Source organism: Prosopis cineraria, unplaced genomic scaffold (assembly GCF_029017545.1).
Source record: "Prosopis cineraria cultivar Desert tree isolate PC_DT_omini unplaced genomic scaffold, ASM2901754v1 PC11, whole genome shotgun sequence".
Classification (NCBI taxonomy): domain Eukaryota; kingdom Viridiplantae; phylum Streptophyta; class Magnoliopsida; order Fabales; family Fabaceae; genus Prosopis; species Prosopis cineraria.
In genome coordinates, this window is record NW_026555342.1 from 28378965 (window position 1) to 28403090 (window position 24126).

Consider the following 24126-nt stretch of genomic DNA (forward strand, 5'->3'; position numbering starts at 1 on the left):
TTCAAGTATGCATAAACATCTAAGCAATTTTGGCACACAAAAGTATCAATGCAAGAGCAAGAGACATAAGCGGTAGCAAGTATATATTCATGATTAAGTAAGGGAAATGTATTGTGTTCAATAGCCTCATCAAGGAAAGTGTTAATGGAATTCACTTCAAGTAGGGAATAATCCTCAAAAGGCCTTATCATTGCCTCATAGATATTGAAATTGATTTGATCTTCCCCATATTTTAAGATCAAAGTACCCTTATCCATGTCAATTAAAGTATGGGCTGTTCTCATAAAGGGTCTACCAAGAATCAACACATCATCCCCTTTTTTCCTTTAGACATATCTAGCACATAGAAGTCAACCGAGAATAGCAAGTCTTTTACACAAACAATCAAATCCTCAACAATGCCAAATGGTTTTCTTAAAGTCCTATCCGCTAGTTGGCATATTATTAGAGTTTTATGCATGCAATAAAGCTTCAAAGAAGTGTAAATGGACAGAGACATGACATTAATAGCCGCCCCAAGACAATAAAGCACTAGAAATCATGGTATTTTATATTTTGCATGGTATGGTAAAAGAAACCAGATCTTCACACTTAATGGGTAATTGAGGTTTCATTATTGCATTAATAAAAGAGGGTAATTGAACCTTAGCATTAGGTCAAAACTTTCTCTTGTTAGTGCAACAACCCTTAAGAAATTTTGTATACTTAGGAAAAATTTTCCCAACATCAAGAATAGGAATATTCACATGAATTTTATTGAAAAAATCTATTACCTCTTTGTCATAAACTCCTTTTAGTTTATGTTTGATCACTTCAACTTAAGGAAAAAGAAGTTTCCTCACAATTTCTTGATCTTTCTTGGCTTCATCTTCCTTTTTCTCCTCTTGCACCAATTATGAAATTTTTGATTTGCCTTCTCCTTGGCATTTTTATATAGGTTTATCCATCTCAATCTCCTCAACATCCTCCTCCTCATTATCCCTACATAATTAAGCATTAGTAGCACTAGAAGAAGCTTGTAAAGACAAGTCATTATGTAAAGATTCATCATGGAAGGCCACAGCCTCTCCCTCTTTTCTTCCTTTCTCAACATTTTCACCTACTTCCTTACTACTTCTCAAAGTAATAGCATTAATGGGTGCTCTTGGGTTAGCAACCGTGTTGGTTAGAAGTGTAGGTGTTTGTGCATTAGATGAACTAACATGATTAGAAAACATGCTCATTTTGGAAGTTAAAGCATCAACTTTATTATTCAAAATATCATAAACTCCCCTGAACATTTGATTCATCTCTATCATTTGCTTAGCCAGAAATTACACCTCATTGGAAGTACTAGAGGAAGGAGATTCAATGGGAATTTGCCTAGTGGAATTAAAGTTGGAGTTGAGAAAGTATTAGCTCTTTGTTAATAGGAATTAAAATTACCACCTTGAAATTGAGGTTGAAAGTCACGGCCTTGAGCATTAGGGAATGGTCCCTTTAGTTGGCTTTCTTGCAAAGCTCCACTTGAGTTGGCATAGGAAAAATTAGGATGATTCCTCCAAGAAGAATTATAAGTGTTTCTAAAGTTCCCTTAGTTGCCTTGGTTCCCTCTCCCATTGAACATAGCATTAACTTAAACATGCTTAAACTTAAATAGGGCAATTAGACTCAACATGCATAGGAGAATCATAAAAAGTGCATGTGTAAAGAACTAGTGTTTGAGAAGAAGCACTTAACATTGCTCACATTTTGAACTTGGCTCAATTAAGGAGCCAATATCTTACCATTCTTCAAGGCCAAAATATCCAATTGATTGTCATCCAATATGCTTGAAATTAAATTCACCTTCCTATCTCTTGTGCCATATTGAGAACTATTAGTTACTATCTTTTCTATCAACACCCAAGCCTTGTTAGGTGTTAAATCAATTGAAGCACCCCCACTAGCTACGTTAAAAATATTGTACAAGGTTCTCATTAAAAATTTGATGGTGAGGGCACTTAGCAAGTAACCCTTGAAACCTTGTCCAATATTTATAAAAGGATTCATCAGCACCTTGTTCAATCCCATAAATTTATCTCCTTAAATTTGTAACTTTAGAGGAGGAAAAGAACTTTTCTAAAAATAATCTTCTAAGTTTAACCCAAATAAAAACTCTAATGCGGGAGAGATAATTGAAATACCACTCTTTAGATAAGCCTTCAAGGGAGAAGACAAAAAGCTTTTGCTTGCACATTATCAACATTCACATTTATAGGTTTCATAGTTTATGCAAGAATCAATGGCAATCCTCACCTGATAATCCTTAGAATTTAGGCAAAGCATTTATCAATGAAGGTTTAAGTTCAAACATGGTCACATTAAGAGCTATGTACAACCCATAAGGATTATCATTCTAATTAGGGGAAGCTAATTGCTTAATGGATCTCTCATCTTGAAGATTATGCATTCCTACAAACTCTTTATCGATGTGTGCATTATCATGCAAGTTGTGACCCACATTTCTATTATTACCATTATTATTTCCTAACCCTTGGCCATTGCCTTGACCCATAAGTGGATCTACTCTTTCCATTGATGAATTGACCACTAGATGACTATCAATTTGAGGTTGTGGCCTCTTGAGTTTTTGAAGAGTTTTTTTCAATCTCTAGGTCTACTTCAACAAGTGTTTCAGGGTTAGCATGGGTCATAAACTAAAGGACTCAACCAAAGGTAAGACAAACAACACAAGACAAGACTCAAAAGAAAGAAAAATTGAACCCTAAATGGCTCTAGACACAAGAAACAAAAATAAACAAAACTAAACAAATCACAAAAGCACAAGAATTTTTTTTTGTTTTTTTTTAAATTCAACAAACAAACAATTAACCACAAAAAAATTACTAAAAAGTAAAGGAGAAAGAGTTAGAAATGCTCATTTGAAAACTCTTTACTTATTCTAGAAACTTGGCAGCTTGCTCTCTGAAGATAGTAAACTTGTGAATTTTGTAGCAACTAATCCATGCAAGAAATTCCCCTAAAAATTTTATGAGAGACAAAAGAGATACACAAGAAAATTTTATAAAAATTTTTGCTCAAAATTATATCTCAGTCATTCCCAGAATTCTTCAAAATTTGGTCCACAGTTATGGAAAAATAGGGTTTCATCTAGAGGACCTTGTGAGCTTCCAAAAACTTTGCCTGTAGGACAAAGGCAAAATTAAGACAAATTATCAACTAAGAAAAAAAAAAGATAAGACAGAAAGGAATAAAATGAGAATTGAACGAAGCAATTTAGACACATAGTGTGAAAATTATGCCCACTCAAAATTGCTACAAGATTTTGGAATCCTTTGAAAAGGCTTCCTGTTCATTGTAAGATTGTAAAATGTACACAAGTTAATTTAGGTGTCCAAAACTGATGAAATCACTTTTCAAATGAATCTAAGATATGTAGCTTTCAAATTAATCAAATTTCAAGTCTAAACTATTCTAGACTCATTCCGAGTCAATTTTTCAATTCAGCCTAGAAAAACTGAAAACAAAACACTATCCAGCACTACACTAGGAAAAATGAAAATGCAGTAAAACAAATTTATTTTTCCAAAATGAAAAAAAACAAATAAAACACAGAAACACACAGAAAAACTCAAAACAATTTTTTTTTATAATTTTTGAAAATTTTTCCTAGAAAACACAAATTGCAAATTAAGCATCAAGAAAACTATCCTAAGAGTTAAACCTAGCCTCCCTAGCAATGGCACCAAATTTTAATGTGATGTGTTGCTCAACCTTTAAAATTAACTAAAGATAAACTAAATGTAGTACTTAGGTCAACCCTAGGTCTTCCCTCAAAGAGGATGTAATAACCTTGGCAAATTTTTTAAATAAATATATATGTTAATTTGCTTTAAGTGTGTTTTATAATAGTTCTTGAGATAAATATGACAAGTTAGAGAGTTGATGTAGTGGTAGTTGAGTAGGTATTTATGTCTCAGGTTCCAAGCTTGAATCTGAAAGAGGCCAGATGAAGAGTTAATATTTTTTTGCTATGTGAAATTACCAAATTGCCCTTCTCCCATTATAATATAATTCCTTATCTTTTTCTTTCTCCAGCAGATCGGTGCGTGAGTCAAGAGAGCTATAGATTTCACCAAAAACTTCAAACCCTCTTCGTCCAGCTCTTCATCCATTATCATCATCCTTGTCATTAAACTACTTGCCGATAACCTTGAGAATATCGAAAATTCCACTATGAGAGACATCCGTTGACTGGTTGTTCTCCCCTGTTTTTACTTCATTCTCCCTTATCTTGCTGTCAGTGATCTGTGTGAACGTTCCAAGCTTCCTCATTATTTTTCTTTCATCTATCTCAGGTGGCTGTGAGTTCGCCGGAAGTCTCTTGCTCTTCTCACATTGGAGTCATGCAGTAGACCTCCTCTCTTCTTCTTCCTTTTAGCTCATTATATAGAGCTAAGTTTCATCTTGCTTCCTTGTTCGGTCTTGATTGAATGAGGTACAGATATGGGATTTTTTTTCTATTGCTACTGTCAAGTTTCTCAGCTATGTTCTTAGTTTGTTATGCTTCCTTCTATTCGATTTTGATTTTTGCTCTATTTTTGCAAATTTCATTTACATGTTGCTGATGAATGGAAGAAATCAGCTCACTGGAAATTGGTGGTATTGGTTATGAGATAGAGTTGATATGGATTTTGTTCTCTTCACTTTCTTTTAAATAGTACTTTGTTTTTTCCTCTTGCTCAGCTGTGAATTTCATTTTCCTCCTCCCCTACTATATGTTGTTAGTCCATCTGAGGTAAAGAGTCTTGATCTCTTCTCTCTTTCTTCTTGGTAACTAACACACTTGTGTGTGTGATGATATAATATTGAAATTGCTTTTCATCTCTTGATTTTCTGTTGCTGCCTATGATTGAATTAATAAAAATATGCATTAGTATTGAAGAATGATGGTGATACATTTGGGTCATAATTTTGGAGTTAAATTGATTTTGTTTGATTTGGTTGATGTTAAAGAATTTATTGAGGTAAAATTGGAAGAGACAAGCTTAGATATTGTTGGTGCCTATGAGATGTTATTGAAGGGCTTGTATGAGGAAATAAAATTTAACTTCTAAATATTGATGGAAAATATTGGTTTGAGAATTCACCTATAGATCTATAAAGGAATTTAAATTATGGACTTGCACACAGTTATTTGTATATTTGGAGCTTGTTTGATTTTTGGTAAATTGTTGAAGGTTTTAAATTGATAAGGTAGAAGTAATGCAAAGATTGGGAGAAAACTTTTATTCCAAGAAAATAGAATGGCATGGCTAAAGTTTTATGGAGAAAGTTAGAGGAATGAACGATAATGCTTGGATTAACTTTAAATCAAAAATTTGGTTTTGAATTTTAGATGGTGGTTGGTAGAAATTGTGTTATAAATTAAAAAGTTATTAGAATTGCATATATTTATATTTTATGGGGTGTGTGAAAGAACAAGACCCTGACAAGAACTAAAAGAAGAATACTTTCAGGAATTTAGAACTCCAACATGTAAGTGAATAGCATTCCTTTTTAATTTATTTTTATTTTAATAGATTTTTCATTGAGATATTTTATTCTTGTGAATTACATTAGTTTTGAAACTTAGAAATATCAATGCGAGATGGTTAAAGGATGATATTTGCATTTATTTCCTCAAGGAATGTGTTTCAAAGATTTATGAAATTATTTGGTTCATTAAACTCTTGAAATCCTTGATTGTTTAGATAACGCAAGCTTGTATATTATTTTATGAAAGACTATTTTCAACAAGTCTTAAATTGAAATTTAAGTTGATGCATGTGAGTTTGGTATTGAAAATGCAGATTATATTTCAAAAATAATTATTTTTCTCCCATGGTTGAAACATGATTTTTAAAAGGACTCTAAATAGAACATTACTGCTAACAGCAGTTCCGTTAGCTCGTAGCGCACTATGGTTAAACACTAGCTAGTTTGTTTCATGAGTTTTTATCTCATGTTTGGTATTCGTAGGCTTTATACTGGTATTTGATTCCGTGCTTGAGCCGCGTTTGGTTATTTACCCTTATGGGCTGTGTGTCCACATTTGTTTCATATCTTCGGCTACATTTGGTTATTTACCCTCATGGACTGGTGTGTCCACATTTGTTTTTGTGGTATAAGCCGCATTTGGTTATTTACCCTTATGGACTGTGTGTTCACGTTTGTAACTTGTTTTGTTGAGTTCTTAAAATTTTAAATGTTGACTAATGTGTTTTTGAAATTTACATGATTTTGGCTAGCAATTTTACCACTTTAAGTTATATGTGAATAAATTGTTTTCTGTAAGCATGATAACATAAATTGTTTTCAACTTACTTCTATTTAACAATTATGGTTATGACTTACAGGCTTATAAATTATTGTGGGATTATTTTTAATTAGTTGACACCATTATTAGACTTTATTAATTTAAATTTTAAGAACTTTTTTCATGGGAATGCTATTTACTGGAACACTTATTTTGGCCTCAGATTTGTTAGCTGACGCCAATCTCCCTTGACCTCTGAAGGACAAACTAGATATAGTGGGTGAAAATTTTTGATTGGTACTATTGCTTTCAATGTAAATATATAATTTGTATGTCTTTTTAATTGAAAAGAAAGAGTAGATGCTTCACATAGATTGTTGATAGACTTTATTTTGGTTTGTATATTAGTTACTGGCTGGAAGGAGCTACGCTCCTGATTTATGCTATTATCTGTAAAATTTTTGTTGTAGAATTTTTGGGAGATCCTAGTTATAGGGGAGGTTCTACCAAATTTTCTACAAAAATGTTGACACTTTCTTATGGTAATGAGTTTGAAGGAATTATTTTAATTCTCTTGTAATTTGATTATTATTTTTCTTTTCTTTTGTAAAATGGAATAAATGTTCATTCTGGGGCTTACGGGAATGTGTGAGTGGTTCACACTCATGCCACTCACACTTTATTTATGGGGCGTGATAGTTTGGTATTAGAGCCAAGGTTTTTATATGAATATAGCTATGTGGAGCAAGAAATTTTCAGTAAGGTCCCAATTATCATTATGAACCCGAGCATAATTATAATTGAGGCATCATTGAGAGTTCTATAGGAAGTTTTTAAACTTTGTTTGTTTTTTTTTTATTATCAAATTTTTGCTATATAAAATTTTATTTTGAGTTAAATATTTCTTTTGTTTCTTTATATAGTAAAATATGCCACCCTGATGTCGAGTATCTACCAGGAGCTCTAATAGTAGAGAGCCTCTGGGAGAATTTCTCCGATAGATGATATGCCCTTAAGAGGTAGAGGACAGTGCCAGGGTAGGATTAGGGCTAGGGGTGGTCGAACCCTTAGGCCCCTTCAAGACATTCCTTCTAGAAGTGAACAAGAAAGTCTTCAATCTGAGGAGTAGATAGTCCCTTCAACACATGATACACTAGAGGAGAATCCTGCAGTTAAGTTATCAGAGTTTATGAAGCTAAATCCGCCATCCTTTTCGGGAGCCAATGCATGGGAGAACCCAATTGAATTCCTCAAAGGAATTAAGAAGAGATGTGGGGCCTTAAGATGCCCTGATGTTCAATATGTTGAATTTACAGTGTTCCAGCTTCAAGGAGTAGCGAGTACTTAGGCATAAATAGTCCCAAGTTTGCATGCGAGTAGAGTACCTTCTTTAACTTGGGAAGAATTCAAGACTACATTTCTGAATCGATATTTACCTCAAAGTACTAGAGATGTAAAAGTTAAAGAGTTATTGACTTTAAAGTGTAGTAAAGGAATATCAATAGCATAGTATGATTAGAAGTTTACTGAATTATCTTCTTTTACCTCACATATCATCCTGACTAAAAGGAAACGAATTAGCAAGTTTGTGTATAGATTGCCAGTAGATATACATGACAACATAGCATCTATGTTAGGTTGTGATATCACCTATACTGAAATTGTTGATAGCGTATTAAGAATCGAGAATCGACATAAGGCAGAAGAAGTAATTTTTAAGAAACGCAAGAGGGAGCACGATAAGAAATTTCCCTATTCTTCTTCCAAGAGTCATTAATTTTCAAGTCAATCTCACTTTCGTGCTTCACAGTCTAGGCCTAGATCATTTGGTTTACCATTAGTAAGCACTCCCATTATGAGACCAAATTCTAGTAATGTTAGACCTTGAGCCTAGTCAGTTCCAAATCAATCGAGTTACGTTAGAGTTCCTTGTACTAGTTGTGGGAAATACCATTCGGGACTGTGCTATAGAGTGTCTAGTGTATGTTTCGAGTGTGGGTGAATGGGCCATTTGAGAAGAAATTATCCATATCTTCAATCTATGTCGAGCCATAAATCAATCCAACCTTCTCCCTGCCCTATTTCATCATCAATCCTACCTGCTAGAGCTGCTTCTACATCAGTCGACAGGGTAAGTCTGGAAGAGGAAACGATTAGCGGGGATAATCTTCCTTAAGACAGAGGCAGGCGAGAGTTTATGTTATGACAAGATAGGATACTAAAGCCTTAAATGCTATTGTTACAGGTATTATAACTATGTCTTCTAATCAAGCTTATGCATTATTTGATCCTATATCAACTTATTCATATGTGTCTACTTATTTTGCTAAGAGGTTGGGTAAAGAACCTACCAAACTTGATGATTCATTTTCAGATGGTACCCCAGTAGGGGAATCCTTAATTGTTTCTTTTGTGTATAAGTCATGTGAAGTGTCTCTTGAGGGTAGAGAAACCCTTATTGATTTAATGATGCTTGATATGACTAATTTTGATGTCATTTTGGGCATGGACTAGTTAGCTTCCTGCTATGCTACTGTTGACTGCCACTTAAAAGCAGTGAAATTTGATATTCCAGGTGAAACTCCTTTTGTGTTGCAAGAGAGTTTTATAGAAAGACCTACTAATCTTATTTCGACTTTAAAAGCCCAATTATTACTACAGAAGGGTTGCCAATGGTTTTTAGCGATGGTAAAGGACATTGATAAGTCCATTGTTAGTTTGGATTAAATTCTTATTATTCGAGAATTTCCTAATGTATTTCTAGAAGAATTACCTGGATTGCCACCTGATCAGGAGATTGAATTCTCCATTGATTTGGTTCTAGACACTCAACCAATTTCTATTCCACCTTACAAAATGGCCCCTTCTGAGTTGAGAGAACTAAAGACTCAATTGCAAGAACTGTTACATAAGGGATTTATCTGACCTAGCACATCTCCTTGGGGAGCACCAATACATTTCGTGAAGAAAAAGGATGGGTCATTAAGACTTTACATTGATTACCGGTAGCTTAATAAGGTAACGGTGAAAAATAAGTACCCATTACCTCGAATAGATGATCTTTTTGATCAGTTACAAAAAGCTTAGTATTTTTCCAAAATAGACTTGCGTTTGAGTTATCATCAGTTAAAGATTAAGAAGGAGGACATACCTAAGACTGCATTTAGAACCCGATATAGTCATTACAAATTCCTAGTAATGTCATTTAGGTTAACTAATACACCAATAGCTTTTACGGATCTAATAAATCAGTGTTTAGACCCTTCCTTGATAAGTTTGTGATTGTTTTTATTGATGATATTTGATATACTCAAAGAGCCCAGAGGAGAATGAATATCATTTATGGATTGTTTTACAAACATTGAGGGAGCAACAACTTTATGCCAAGTTCTCTAAATGTGAATTTTGGCTTGATAAAGTTACCTTTTTAGGACATGTTATTTCTAAAGATGGTATTCAAGTGGACCCACGTGAAGTAGAAGTAGTGCTAAATTGGCCAAGACCCACGACAGTCACAAAAATTCACAGTTTTTTGGGTCTTGCAAGATATTATCATTGTTTTGTCAGGGATTTCCCTAAAATAGTTGCCCCACTGATAAGACTAACTCAAAGGAATGTGAAATTTGAATGTGATGACAAGTATGAAGATAGTTTTCAAAAGTTAAAGGACTATTTAACATCGGCACCAGTTTTGAGTTTACCATCAAATAACAGAGAGTATGCAGTTTATTGTGATGCTTCTCGTGTAGGTCTAGTCTGTGTTCCAATATAGCATGGATGAGTTATTGCTTATGCCTCAAGAGTCTACCCAACCCATGACCTAGAGATGGTAGCAGTTGTTTTTACATTAAAAATTTGGCGTCACTATCTTTATGAGGAGACTTGTGAAATTTACACAGATCATAAGAGTCTTAAGTACATTTTTGAATAGAAGGATCTTAATCTTAAACAAAAGAGATGGATGGAGTTACTTAATGATTATGATTGTATAATTCTTTATCGTCTTGGTAAAGCAAATGTTGTTGCTGATGCTTTAAGTAGAAAGTTGATGGGTAGCTTGGCGCATATGACTTTGACAAGGAGGCCTTTGGTGCAAGAAATTCATAAACTTGAGTAGAGTGGAGTCAAGTTTGAGATTATTGATAAGGGAGCATTTCTAGCTCATGTATGAGCTCATTCTTCTTTAATGGATCAGATTAAGAGTGCTCAATTTTTAGATCCAAAATTATGCAAGTTAAAGGAAGCAGTCACAATAAGAAGTAACACTGAGTTTGAAATTGACCAGGAAGGAATATTAAAGTGTAAGGGTAGAATTTATGTTGCACAAGAGGAAAACTTAAAGCAGCTTATCATGAAAGAGGCTCATCATTTTGCATATACCATGCATCCAGGAGCAACTAAAATGTATCAAGATTTGAAACAATTGTATTGGTGGGATGGGATGAAAAAAGAAGTGGCAGACTTTATCTCATGTTGTTTGACATGCCAGTAAGTGAAGGCAGAACACCAAAAGCCAGCTGGGCTACATCAAAGATTAGAAATACTAGAGTGGAAATGGGAAAATATCACAATGGACTTTGTTACTGGGTTACCTCGTACAATGAAAGGATATGACTCTATTTGGGTTATCATTGATAGATTGACTAAATCAGCTCATTTCATTCTGATAAAGATAACTTATAATGTTGATAAGTATGCTCAATTATATATTGATGAGATTGTGCGACTGCACGGAGTTGTAATATCTATCATTTCTGATAGAGGCCCTCAATTTACTTCATGATTCTAGAGATCATTCCAAGAGGCTTTAGGCACTCAGTTAGATCTTAGTACTGCTTTTCATCCACAAACAGATAGCCAGTTTGAGAGAACCATTCAGATACATGAAGATATGTTAAAGTCTTGCATTTTGGACTTTAGTGGTAGTTTGGATCATTACTTGGCCTTAGTAGAGTTTGCTTACAATAACAGTTATCAAGCTAGCATACAAATGACTCTATATGAAGCACTTTATGGGAGGCAGTGTAGGTCCCCTATTAGATGGTTTGATGTTAGTGATGCTAAGCTTTGGGGCTAGATCTGATATAGGATCCCATTGAGAAAGTGAAAATGATTAAAGAAAGATTAATAACAGCTTAAAGTCAACAGAAGTCGTATGTGGATAACCGACGTCGAGAGTTAGAATTTATGGTTAGAGACAAAGTATTTCTTAAGGTGTCTCCTATAAAAGGAGTAATGAGATTTGGGAAGAAAGGTAAACTGAGCCCAAAGTATGTGGGTCCATTTGAGATCTTAGAAAGAATTAGTGCAATTGCTTATCGTTTAGCGTTACCACTTGAATGGTCGGGTATCCATCCAGTGTTTCATGTATCAATGTTATAGAAGTATTTATATGACCCCTCTCATGTGATAGAAACATAGGGGATTCAAATTGGCTCAAACTTATCTTACAAGGAAATTCCTATGGCTATTTTGGATAGACAAGTAAAAAAGTTGTGGTCGAAAGAAGTTGCTTTGGTAAAAGTATTGTGGTATAACCATTCTCAAGAGGAAGCTACATGGGAAGTTGAAAGTGATATGTATGTCAAGTATCCACACTTGTTTGAAGATTTAGATAAGTACACACCTAAATTTAAAGGACCGAATTTCTTAAGGGGGAGAATGTAATAACCTTGGCAATTTTTTTTAAATAAATATATATGTTAATTTTGCTTTAAGTGTGTTTCATATTAGTTCTTGGGATAAATATGACAAGTTAGAGAGTTGATGTAGCGGCAGCTGAGTAGGTATTTATGTCTCAGGTTCCAAGCTCGAATCTAAAAGAGGCCAGAGGAAGAGTTAGTTTTTTTCCCTTTTCCTATGTGAAATTACCAAATTGCCCTTCTCCCATTATAATATAATTCCTTTCCAGCATATTAGCACGTGAGTCAAGAGAGCTGTAGATTTCACCAGAAACTTCGAACCTTCTTCGTCCAGCCCTTCATCCATTATCATCATCCTTCTCATTAAACTACTCATTGGTGACCTTGAGAATGCTGGAAATTCCACCATAGGAGACGTCCGTTGACTAGTTGTTCTCACCTATTTTCACTTCATTCTCCCTTATCTTACTATCAGTTATCTGTGCGAACATTCCAAGCTTCCTTGTCATTTTTCTTTTGTCCATCTTAAGTGGCTATGAGTTTGTCGAAAGTCTCTTGCTCTTCTCGCGTTAGAGTCGTGCAGCAGACCTCCTCTTTTCTTCTTCCTTTTAGCTTGTTATATAAAGTTGTGTTTCATCTTACTTCCTTGTTCGGTCTCGGTTGGGTGAGGTACAGATATGGGATTTTTTTTCTATTGCTACTGTCAAGTTTCTCAGCTATGTTCTTAGTTTGTTATGCTTCCTTCTATTCGATTATGATTTTTGCTCTATTTTTGCAAATTTCAGTCACATGTTGCTAATGAATAGAAGAAATCAGCTCGCTGGAAATTGGTGGTACTGGTTATGAGCTAGAGTTGATGTGGATTATGTTCTCTTCACTTTCTTTCAAATAGTGTTTTCATTTTCCTCTTGCTCAGCTATTAATTTCATTTTCCTCCTCCCCTGCTATATGTCGTTGGTCCATCTAAGGTGAAGAGTCTTGATCTCTCCTCTTTCTTCTTGGTAACTAACGCACTTGTGTGTGTGATGAGATAATATTGAAATTGCTTTTCATCTCTTGATTTTTTATTGCTGCCCATGATTGAATTAACAAAAATATGCATTAGTATTGAAGAATGAAGGTGATACATTTAGGTCATAATTTTGGAGTTAAATTGATTTTGTTTGATTTGGTTGATGTTAAAGAATTTGTTGAGGTGAAATTGGAAGAGACAAGCTTAGATATTGTTGGTGCCTATGACATGTTATTGAAGGGCTTGTATGAGGAAATAAATTTAACTTCTAAATATTGATGGAAAATATTGATTAAGGAATTCACCTATAGATCTATAAAGGAATTTAAATTATGGACTTGCACGCAGTTATTTGTATATTTGGAGCTTGTTTGATTTTTGGTAAATTTTTGAAGGTTTTAAATTGATGAGGTAGAAGTAATGCAAAGATTGGGAGAAAACTTCTATTCCAAGAAAATAGAATGGCATGGCTAAAGTTTTATGGAGAAAGTTAGAGGAATGAACGATAATGCTTGGATTAACTTTAAATCAAAATTTGGTTTTGAATTTTAGATAGTGGTTGGTAGAGATTGTGTTATAAATTAAAAAGTTATTAAAATTGTATATATTTATATTTTGTAGGGTGTGTGGAAGAACAAGACCCTGACAAGAACTAAAAGAAGAATACTTTTGGGAATTTAGAACTCCAACGTGTAAGTGAATAAAATTCCTTTTTAATTTATTTTTATTTTTAATATATTTTCATTGAGATATTTTATTCTTGTGAATTATATTAGTTTTGAAACTTAGAAATATCGATGCAAGATGGTTAAAGGATAATATATGCATTTATTTCCTCAAGGAGTGTGTTTCAAATATTTATGAAATTATTTAGTTTATAAAACTCTTAAAATCCTTGATTGTTTAGATAACGCAAGCTTGTATATTATTTTATGAAAGATTATTTTCAACAAGTCTTAAATTGAAATTTGAGTTAATGTATGCGAGTTTGGTGTTAAAAATGCATATTGTATTTCAGAAATAATTATTTTTCTCGCATGTTTGAAACATAATTTTTAAGAGGATTCTAAACAGAACGCTGCTGCTAACGAAAATTTCGTTAGCCCATAGCGCACTGTGGTTAAACACTAGTTAGTTTGTTTCTTCGTGAGTTTTATTCTCACATTTGGTATTCGTGGGCTTTATACCTATATTTGATTCCGTGGCTTGAGCCGCGTTTGGTTATTTATCCTCGTGGACTGATGTGTCCACGTTTGTTGTCATGGCATAAGCCGCATTTGGTTATTTACCCTCGTGGACTGTGTGTTCACGTTTGTAACCTATTCTGTTGAGTTCTCAAAATTTTAAATGTTGACTAATGTGTTTTCGAAATTTACATGATTTTGACTAGCAATTTTACCACTTTGAGTTATATGTGAATAAATTATTTTCTTTAAGCATGATAACATAAATTGTTTTCAACTTACTCATATTTTACAATTATGGTTATGACTTACAGGCTTATAAATTATTGTGGGATTATTTTTAATTAGTTGACACCATTATTAGAGTTTGTTAATTTAAATTTTAAGAACTTTTCCATGGGAATGCTATTCACTGAAAAACTTATTTTGGCCTTAGATTTGTTAGCTGACGCTGATCTCCCTTGACCTCTGAAGGGAAAACTAGTTATAGTGGGTGAAAATTTTTGATTGGTACTGTTGTTTTCAATGTAAATATATAATTTGTATGTCTTTTTGATTTAAAAGAAAGAGTAGATGCTCCACATAGATTGTTAATAGACTTTGTTTTGGTTTGTATATTGGTTGCTGGCTAGAAAGAGCTACGCTCCTGATTTATGCTGCTATCTGTAAAATTTTTGTTGTAAAATTTTTGAGAGATCCTAGTTAGAGGGGAGGTTCTGCCAATATTTTTACAAAAATGTTGACACTTTCTTATGATAACGAGTTTAAAGGAATTATTTTAATTCTCATGTAATTTGATTAATTTTTTTTTCTTTTGTAAAATGGAATAAATGTTCATTCTGGGGCTTATGGGAATGTGTGAGTGGTTCACACCCATGCTGGTCACCCTTTATTTATAGGGCATGATAGAGGAGGTTCTAACTCTAAGTCAAGTGAACTAGGTGAATAGATTAACCATTAATTGAAATTGTTAACTAATTACCTAATGAAATTAAGTGCAAACTAAATCTAAGAGTGTGGTGGTTGGCTTTCCTATTAAGGTAGGAATCTTAGGATGTTGTTAATGGAAGAACCATAGTCTCTAATTGATTATGACAGCTAACTCAACCTTTCTTCCTTAGCTGGAAAAAATGCTTACTTAAGACAACTATCTTAAGCAACTTAGCTTCACCAATTCAATTCCCTAAATGCTCATAACAAGCCCTTAAGTTGTCTCACTAGCTTCGCTTTGAAATTAACTAAGTGTCTAATTAAATTTCACTCTCCAATAGCCATGGTTCATTGGTAACTCAAGCACAAAATGATACAACTCAAGCATTTAATCAAACATTCACCAAAAATAACATATGCAAGGTTAATGCAAGACTAGAAATCACTTAAAAAATCACATTGACATAATATTACTCCAAGTGGCCGAAATTCCAGCAGCTAAAGGGAATGAAAATTAATTCAACAATCATGTCTCAAAACAACCAATTATCACAAACTCTGAAACTAAGTTAAATTAAACTACAATCAAACATAGTCATAGTATTCTAATGAAATTGAAACAAGATGAAGAAATAAGTGAGCTTAGCCAAGTGAAGACTTCAAAATTCCTTTTCCATCAACTCTCCCTTAGGATTTCATGGAGAATCTAGCTAGAAAACATCAAGAATAGTTTGCTTTCTCCAAGAACACATGCTGGCCGTGGCTTCAACTCTATGCTTCTTGATAATTTGAGCTTCAAATCTCCTTTCAATGGATTAGGATAGGTTTGGCCATGATAGGACAAGACATGGTGAAATATTTGAGTGGATTTGAAGGTGAAATGAGGGAGATATGGGTGTTGGACGAAAATTCTGTGTAGAGAGAAGGAAGAGATGATTCCTATGTGTATACAATTAATCCCATATGTCATTCACAATTTTAGCTGACCTAAACAACCAAATAGGAGCCCTTACACATTCAAATCATAAGCCTTTGACCCCATGGACTTTTGACTTCATTTGCCTAATTGATGCACAAGTCACATGCTACCTATGTCACATAAATCGTATAATTCAATTAAATAACATGTGACATAATAAAATATAATTAATGTCCAGAATTAAATTCATAATTAGAAGGGAGAATTTATTAGAATAACCAAGTTTTATGCTGCACAAAATTATATAAAAACTTTCACACAAAAGCAAACTGAAAACTAGGTCAAATTAAGACACTTAAGAAAGTGTTAACTTTTTATTTAATTAATCCCAAACTAAAATGAATTTCAAAAATATAATTTGACCACTCATTAACTTGACATAAAATTTACTTTTTCAATTTTTCTTGTACATTTTCTCAAAAATTCATTTCTAGACCAAAATGCCCTTAGTGCACTAAACCTAGATACTTAGGCAATTTTCCTAACTATGATGCAATGCATGCACTTTGAGGTGATAAAAAAATTAATAAAATGATCCTAATTGACAAATAAAAATGTGTAACAAATTTTTTCTATCAATTCTCCCACACTTACCTTTTGCACTTCGGACAAAATCAAGTGAAAAGGGTCCCAAAAGAAACTCTACGACAAAGAAATAAGAGAAAAACAATGTTCAAAGTCACTAAAATTCTAGCTCATAAGCTTCTAGAAATTATCAATCAATGTGGCAATAATTAAGAAAGAATTGTACACATCAAAAACAAACCCTTACCAAGAATTAATATCAAAGAATAAGCCTCTCTAGGTAAAGTATTTGCTCTCATCACTCAAAGTGCATAAGGTATTCAATTTCACTCAAAATTCCTTAAGACAAACCCTACCACAAGTTTGTAACCCTTCTATGTCTCCACCACTAAATAGCACTTGCAATTAAGAATTAAGTGGACTTTATTAGATTATAATATGGGTAATGAAAGGATGTCTAAGAAATGCATGTAAGAAAAATAGGGTTAGCATCAAGATAATACTAAGGTCAAGATATATCCCCTTAATATACAAAGCATAACCTAATTCAATTGAGTGGACACCTTAACATAATGAGAATGGAAAGCAATGACAAGAAATAATAAAACAAATGGAGTGGATGAGCTAGGCAACTTTTTACTCTTTTCTTTCTTTTGTTTTTCTCCTTCTTTTCTTCTTCTTTTTATTTCTCTTTCTAGCAACTTTGTTGCTTTTATTTTTACTCTATTTTTTTCAATCTTTCTTTGCTTTTCTTTTTCTTTTAATTTTAGTTGCCCTTAACTCTTTGAAAACAATGAAAATAATGGATATAATGGTGAGACAATAAATGATAAGGAATAATGGATAGAAAAATGACAATATACATCCACTCACTTAATCTAGGACATGTAATGAGTATTAGAAAGATATATAAAAGTGTAACATACATCCTTTGGGGAAAATAAAGTGAATAGTTATTTTTAGGAATCAAACCAAAAGCTCAAAGTAGCTAACAAAGGATAATCAATAATACTGAGTTGGCTTTTTGGCTCTTGATTATTTTTATGAACGCCATCTTTCATCTCCTATCAAACAAGTGCAAGACATTGGTCTTAATTAAAAAGTGAAACAAATTCTAGAGAGTAATATCACTACGAAATTAATCACACCTAAGTGTTAGGCCTTTTCCATGAAAAGGGTAATGTGTTACTCTAATCCATTAATTCAAGGTAAGAGAATTTTCATTTCATACCTATTCAATCCTAAAAATCACCATATCTCAAGTATCAAAATATCTATTCAAAGAGCTAGCTAATTAAGTAATCTCAAACAAACAAAACAAACCAATATTCTTTTTTAATTTTAAAAAAAATTCAAAAAACAAAACAAAACAAAACAAAATATTTATTTCTCTCCCCCACACTTAAATCATGCATTGTCCTTAATGTATGTATAGACTAGTGATAGGACAAGGTGAGATCAATAATGAATGCATAATAAAAGTATGGTGTGGAAATTTTTTTTTTCAAACAAAACAAATAACCAAAAAGAATGAAATTCTATCTTTTCCTACTAAATTCATCTCCCCCATACTTGCAATTTACTCAATCAATAAATTAAAGCATAAAATAAAATAAAGTAAAGTAAAGAGTAAGGGTGAAGAAGATACAACCTAGTTTAGATCTCCACAGGCTCTTAAAGTTGAAGTTTTCATCTTTGAGGAGTAGCATAAAGCAACTCATTGTGCTCTTCTCACTATGAACCTTGGGTGGAGGCTCAAAATCAATTGGTAATGACTCCAAGATATATGGTGTGAATTATCCCTTCTCATCATGTTAGTTCTCGGTCTCTTTCATTATCTCAATGGATAATGGTACTATAAGTGTAAATTTTTTCTCTAATAGCTTGAGAACCTTATGGACATCAAGTTTAAGTGGAGAAAATTCTTTAAAATTGGCTCCTTTGGTGTTTGTACCTACATCACAAGACAAAATACCCTTCTCATGCCCATTAAGCTTAAGTATAGTAGACATTTTATTATCATCAAGTAATTCATAAGAATATGTATCACCATCATTCAAGTACTCATTTATTTCCAAACAATTTTGGCATCTATAATCATTCAAACAAGTACAAGAAGATATGAAAGTATGAGAGTATGAATCAATACTAGACAACAAGGCAAGATTATCACTAAATTCTTCAATCATGAGATCAACATCACTCAATTTACCTTTAGGCTTTGCAAAGTCATTTCCTTGAACTTCAATTTCCTCATGCTTTAAGTCCTTTAAACTCTCTTTTTTTTGTGACTTGTCCTTAATTCCATGTAAGTCTTGAACATTAGCCCATTTTATCTCATAATTGGCCTTAGATTTATCACACTCTTCTTCCACAATTGGCATGGCTTCAAGAGGAATAGGTACAGAATTTTGATTGAAGTTTGTGGCTTCTTCAAGTTGAGCAAGTTCCTCATTGAAATCAAGAGGTGGTTTGGCCACTATGTCTTGTTCACCTATAAAAGAAGCTAAACAACCTTTTTGAAGCACATCATAGTTATAAGAAACAAGTACATGTGCACTATTAGCAACATCACAAGAAGAAATTGGAATTTCAAGCACACATGATCTATTGTCGCCACCATCAATATCCATTTCATTTTCTTTATTCAAGTTAAGTGAAGAGCCAACACTTTCAATGATATTAGAATTTAAATCAAGACAATTATCATGTGAATACAAAGTGTTTTTCTCCCAAAGATATACTTTTTCACAATATGATTCATTCTCAAACATCTAAAGTGATTTAACTATAATTTCTTCATTTATGTCATCATCATTCAAATCATTATGCTCATCATTAGACAAAGTCAAATGTGAAGAAGAATCATCCTTAATAGAGGTAGGAGAATCGATACCTAAACAAAATGACTCTAGAATTTGTGAAGCATGAAATGAATTGTTGATTTGAGTAAGTCTCTTTATCATACCATCTAATGCTTTCAGAGGGTCTCGAGATTTTTCTATTTCTTGAAACATTTGATATTTTTTTGGCAGTATTCCATGGATTGCTTTATGGCTTCAAGGTCATCTTGAAGTTTTCTTATCAATTGTTTAGTCGTTGGAACTTGATCTTGAATTGAATCATCTTGATAGAATGAAGTTCCTTGTAGTTCTTGCATGGGACACATGTAATTGTCTCAAAAATCATATGGACTTCTTTCACTTTGGTCTCGAGCAAATGTAAGTTCTCCAATTGTTTGGTAGCAATTTCCTACTTGGTATTCATGTTGTGGTGATGAATATCCTACAAGCGAAGGACACTCAACATAAAAATGGTAAGAAGACTCACAATACAGATAAAATTTATTTCTTTATTGGTGAGGTGGGTTAAAACTATATTGTGCTTGAAATTGAAAATGATAAGGAGGTGTACAATTATAGTTATGAGGAAACATAATTAATCAAGGTACACAAGCAAGCTCTAGAATGCGAAAACAAGTAAATTTTTTTTCTTCAACTCAATAAACAAACAAATAATTACACAAACAAAAACAACATTAAACAATTAGAAAGAGAGTTATAAATACTCAATCAAGAAGCTTTGACCATTTTTGAATTCGCACGGCAAGCTCTCTAGAGACAGTGAACTTGTGGATTTTTATCAGCCAATCCACACAAGAAATTCTCCTAAAAATTTTATGATAGACACAAAAGATATATAGGGAAATGATATATAAATTTCAGATCAAAATTCTTCCCAATCATTCCCAGAAGTTTTCACAAGTTGGTCTACAATTCTAGAGAAATAGGATTTCATCTAGAAGACCTTCAAAGCTTCCAACAAATTTTCAAATAGGAAAGTGGAACAATTGAAGAAAATGATAAACACACAAAACAAAGATAAGACAATAATAAGAAATATGAGACTAGAATCAACTAATTTGAACACAGAGAGAGAGAGATATTCTAACTCAAAATTGTAATAGAGTTTTGGGAATCTTCTGTAAAGGTTCCCTAAACCTTATTAGCTTTTAAAATTTTCATAGGACACTTCCCACGTCCAAAATTGACCAAAACAATTTCAAAATGTATCTAAGATATAGAGCTTTCAAATGAAATAAATTTCTAGTCAAAGTTCCCTTAGACTAGTTCCCAATTGATTTTTTTAATTTTAGACAGAGATACTGGAAATAGAGTACTTTCAGCTCTACACCAAACCAATGAAAATTACACTAATTTTTTTTATTTTTCTAAGACAAAACAAAAACACTCAAAAAAACTAAACATAATGCAAAAAATAAATTTTTATATTTTTTTAAAAAAATTTTAGAAACACCAAATAAACAAATTAAGTACTAAACAACCTTAAATCAAACCTAAACACATTCCCCAGCAATGGTGCCAAAAATTTGATAGGATTTAGTCTCTTATCCTCAAAATTTTACTAAAACTAACCCTAAAGCAATATAGGGCCAACCCTAGATCATCTCCCAAGGAATGGTCTTAGTCTAATTAAAAGTTATCTAGTGGAATAAATCACCCAAAGTTGTAGAAATTTAGTTACCAAATTATCTAAACTAATCACCTAATGAACAAGTAATTAAAATTCTAATTAAAGTGAGTGGAATGAACTTCCCTTTTCACAAGAGTGGAACTCTAGAGATTAGTTGATTTTAAACTTATTACCTTCTCATGATTAGGCTAGGTTTAGCTTCCCTTTTCTCTTGACTAAAGCTATCATGACTTAAGAAAATTATCCTAAGCCAATTAGCCTAATTTGCTAACTTCCCTAGGTCCTAGATTAAAGTTCCTAGTTCAATTAACCAATTGGTAAAGAAATTAGCCAAGTGATTCACTCAAACCTCTCCCTTAAATGCCACAGCCAAGATAAGGAATCAAGTAACCACAAGATTATGTCAAGCTACTCAACAACTCAAACATTAACATCACAAGATTATGCAACATTAACACATGTAATTTACTAATTGAAAAACACAAGATTATGTGCCAAACAAAGAATGGCCAAATTCAGTCATGGCTGCCCAAGGAAGAAATTAAATGAAACAATCCTCTCTCTTTACATCAACATCAAATTCAAATTAGAATTTACAAGTTAAGATGATTAAACCCTATATTAAGGAATCAAACCATCCAGTAAAAAGAGAAGAGGATAGGAAATAAAAGAACTTAACCAATTTGAAACTCAAGACTCATCCTCCATCTTCATCTCTTTAGGATTCTAACAAAAAAATTAGCCAATCTTCATCATATTCAAGAACCCTGGTAATTACTTGTGAAGGCTAAAGTCCATAGCTCTTGAATGATGGAAATGAGCTTCAATCCTTATGAAAGTAGGAGGGTTAGTACAAAATTGAGGAGAACAAAAGAATGGTATGAGTTTTGTGGAGGTTTGGTGGCTGAAAATGCAGGTTAGGATGTTGGAAAATGAAGAACAAAAGATAGAAAATGAAGAATACTATGACAAGTAAGAGAAAATGAAGATGATAAGTGAATGTGGTGAATGATCTTAATTGGATGGTGAATGCACGTGAATTAGAAGTTTTCCATTATCTGAATACAATTAAAATAATAATAAAAGAAAGTAAAAAGAAAATAGGAGCCTTGTCACACTTGCAAAGTAGCATCTTCCTATTGGTTTGTAGATGATTCCAATATGTGTACAATTAATCTCATACATCATCTACAATTTTAGCTGATCTAAACCACCAAATAGAAGCCCTTACACATCCAAACCATCAGCCTTTGACCCTATAGGCTTTTGACTTCATTTGTCCAATTGATGTACAAGTCATATGTCACCTATGTCACATGAATCACATAATTCAATTAAATAACATGTGACATCCTAAAATATAATTAAAGTCCATAATTAAATTCATAATTAGAAGGGAGAATTTATTAAAATAACAAAGTTTTAGGCTACACAAAATTATATAAAAATTTTCACACAAAGACAAATTGAAAACTAGGTTAAATTAGGACACTAAAAAAAGTGTTGACTTTTTATTTAATTTCTCCCAAACTAAAATAAAATTCAAAAATATAATTTGACCACGCATCAACTTGACATAAAATACACTTTATCAATTTTTCTTGTACATTTTCTCAAAAATTTATTTTTGGACCAAATTACCCCTAGTGTACTAGACCTACTAGACCTAGACACTTAGGCCATTTTCCCAAATCTAATGCAATGTGTACATTTTAAGGTGATAAAAAATTAATAAAATGGTCCTAATTGACAAATAAAAGTGTGTAACAAATATGTTCTATCAGTTGACAAAGTTCATTTATGATGGACCCATGCAATATGTTGTTGTTGAGGTTTAAAAGTTGGAGGCCATATAATCTAGTAACTAATTTGATGAGCTTAGATGCATTTGACATGCTGTTTGGAATTTGTCCACTCAGTTCATTCTCCCCCAATAATCATTGCTTCAATTTGGGAAGGCCAATTCCTAAATATGATGGGAGAAGGCCAGAGAGAAAATTATTACCAAGGTGCAAAATTGTCAATGTTAAAATGTTGAATATATTGGAAGAAATTGCTCCTTTCAAGTGATCATTGCCAAAGTCCAAGATACTAAGGTTATTAAGTTCGCCTATACCTTCATGTACAAAGCCTGTAGACAAAAAATAATAATAACGGAAATTATGTCCTTTATATAGATCAGACAAGAATATATATATATATATATATATTTCTTTTATTATTTTTAAATTATTTCTAAAATTTTTAAAATAAAAAAATTAGGGTAATCATGAACTACTCTTTATGTTGTAATTGTTGAATAATTATTTATTCTAAACATAAAAATTTTTATGTTATAATTGTTGAATAATTATTTAATAGAAAATAAATAAATTTACACAATACAAAGAAACAATTAAAAAAGAAAATTAAACTGGGAAATGATGTACTCTTTCATAAAGGGGAGAGGAAAAATAGAGTTAAGGTTGATAGGAGAGCGATAAAATCTGTGCGTGTACAGATATATATAATAAATGAGCACATTAATGCTGTGATTGGCAAGAAGAGAGAAAAATGATGGGGCATGAAAAAAGAGAGAGAGACAAGCCAGAGAAAAAGGCTTAGCTTTGAAATTAATGAATTTTCAAAATAAAAAAAATTGAAATAGAAGTTAAATGGAAAACGAATATATGTATTCTTCAATAAAGGCGAGAGGAAGAAAATATAAAATCAAAATATAATTCTTTTAAAGACGTGCTACTTATTGAATTTAGAATTCTTCTCCTTAATTATTACCCAAGAAAAAAAAAAGCATCCTTCCTCTTAATTGATTATAACTAATTAATGCAAAAGATTTCAAGCAAAGAGAGTGGATAACATATTTCTTTTGGAAACTTCAATAAAGTAATGTTTTTATGTTGAAATTTTTGAATAATTATTTAATAGGAAATTAAAAAATTTGTGAAATAAGAAAATAAAATTTCCAAAAAAATTAAAAAATTAAATTAAACAGGGAAACGATGTAGTCTAAGGGGAGATGAAAAAATTAGGGTTGAGGTTAATAGGAGAGTGATAAAACTGTCAAATATTTAAATGAATAG

General features: G+C 32.5%; 1 non-coding gene across 1 annotated transcript; it reads left to right on the forward strand.

The window, feature by feature from the left end:
• Nucleotides 1–1964: 1964 nt before the first annotated feature.
• LOC129287344 (small nucleolar RNA R71) lies at nucleotides 1965–2071 on the forward strand. The gene has a single exon (XR_008587664.1). It is a non-coding gene; the product is annotated as a small nucleolar RNA R71 (small nucleolar RNA).
• Nucleotides 2072–24126: the final 22055 nt, after the last annotated feature.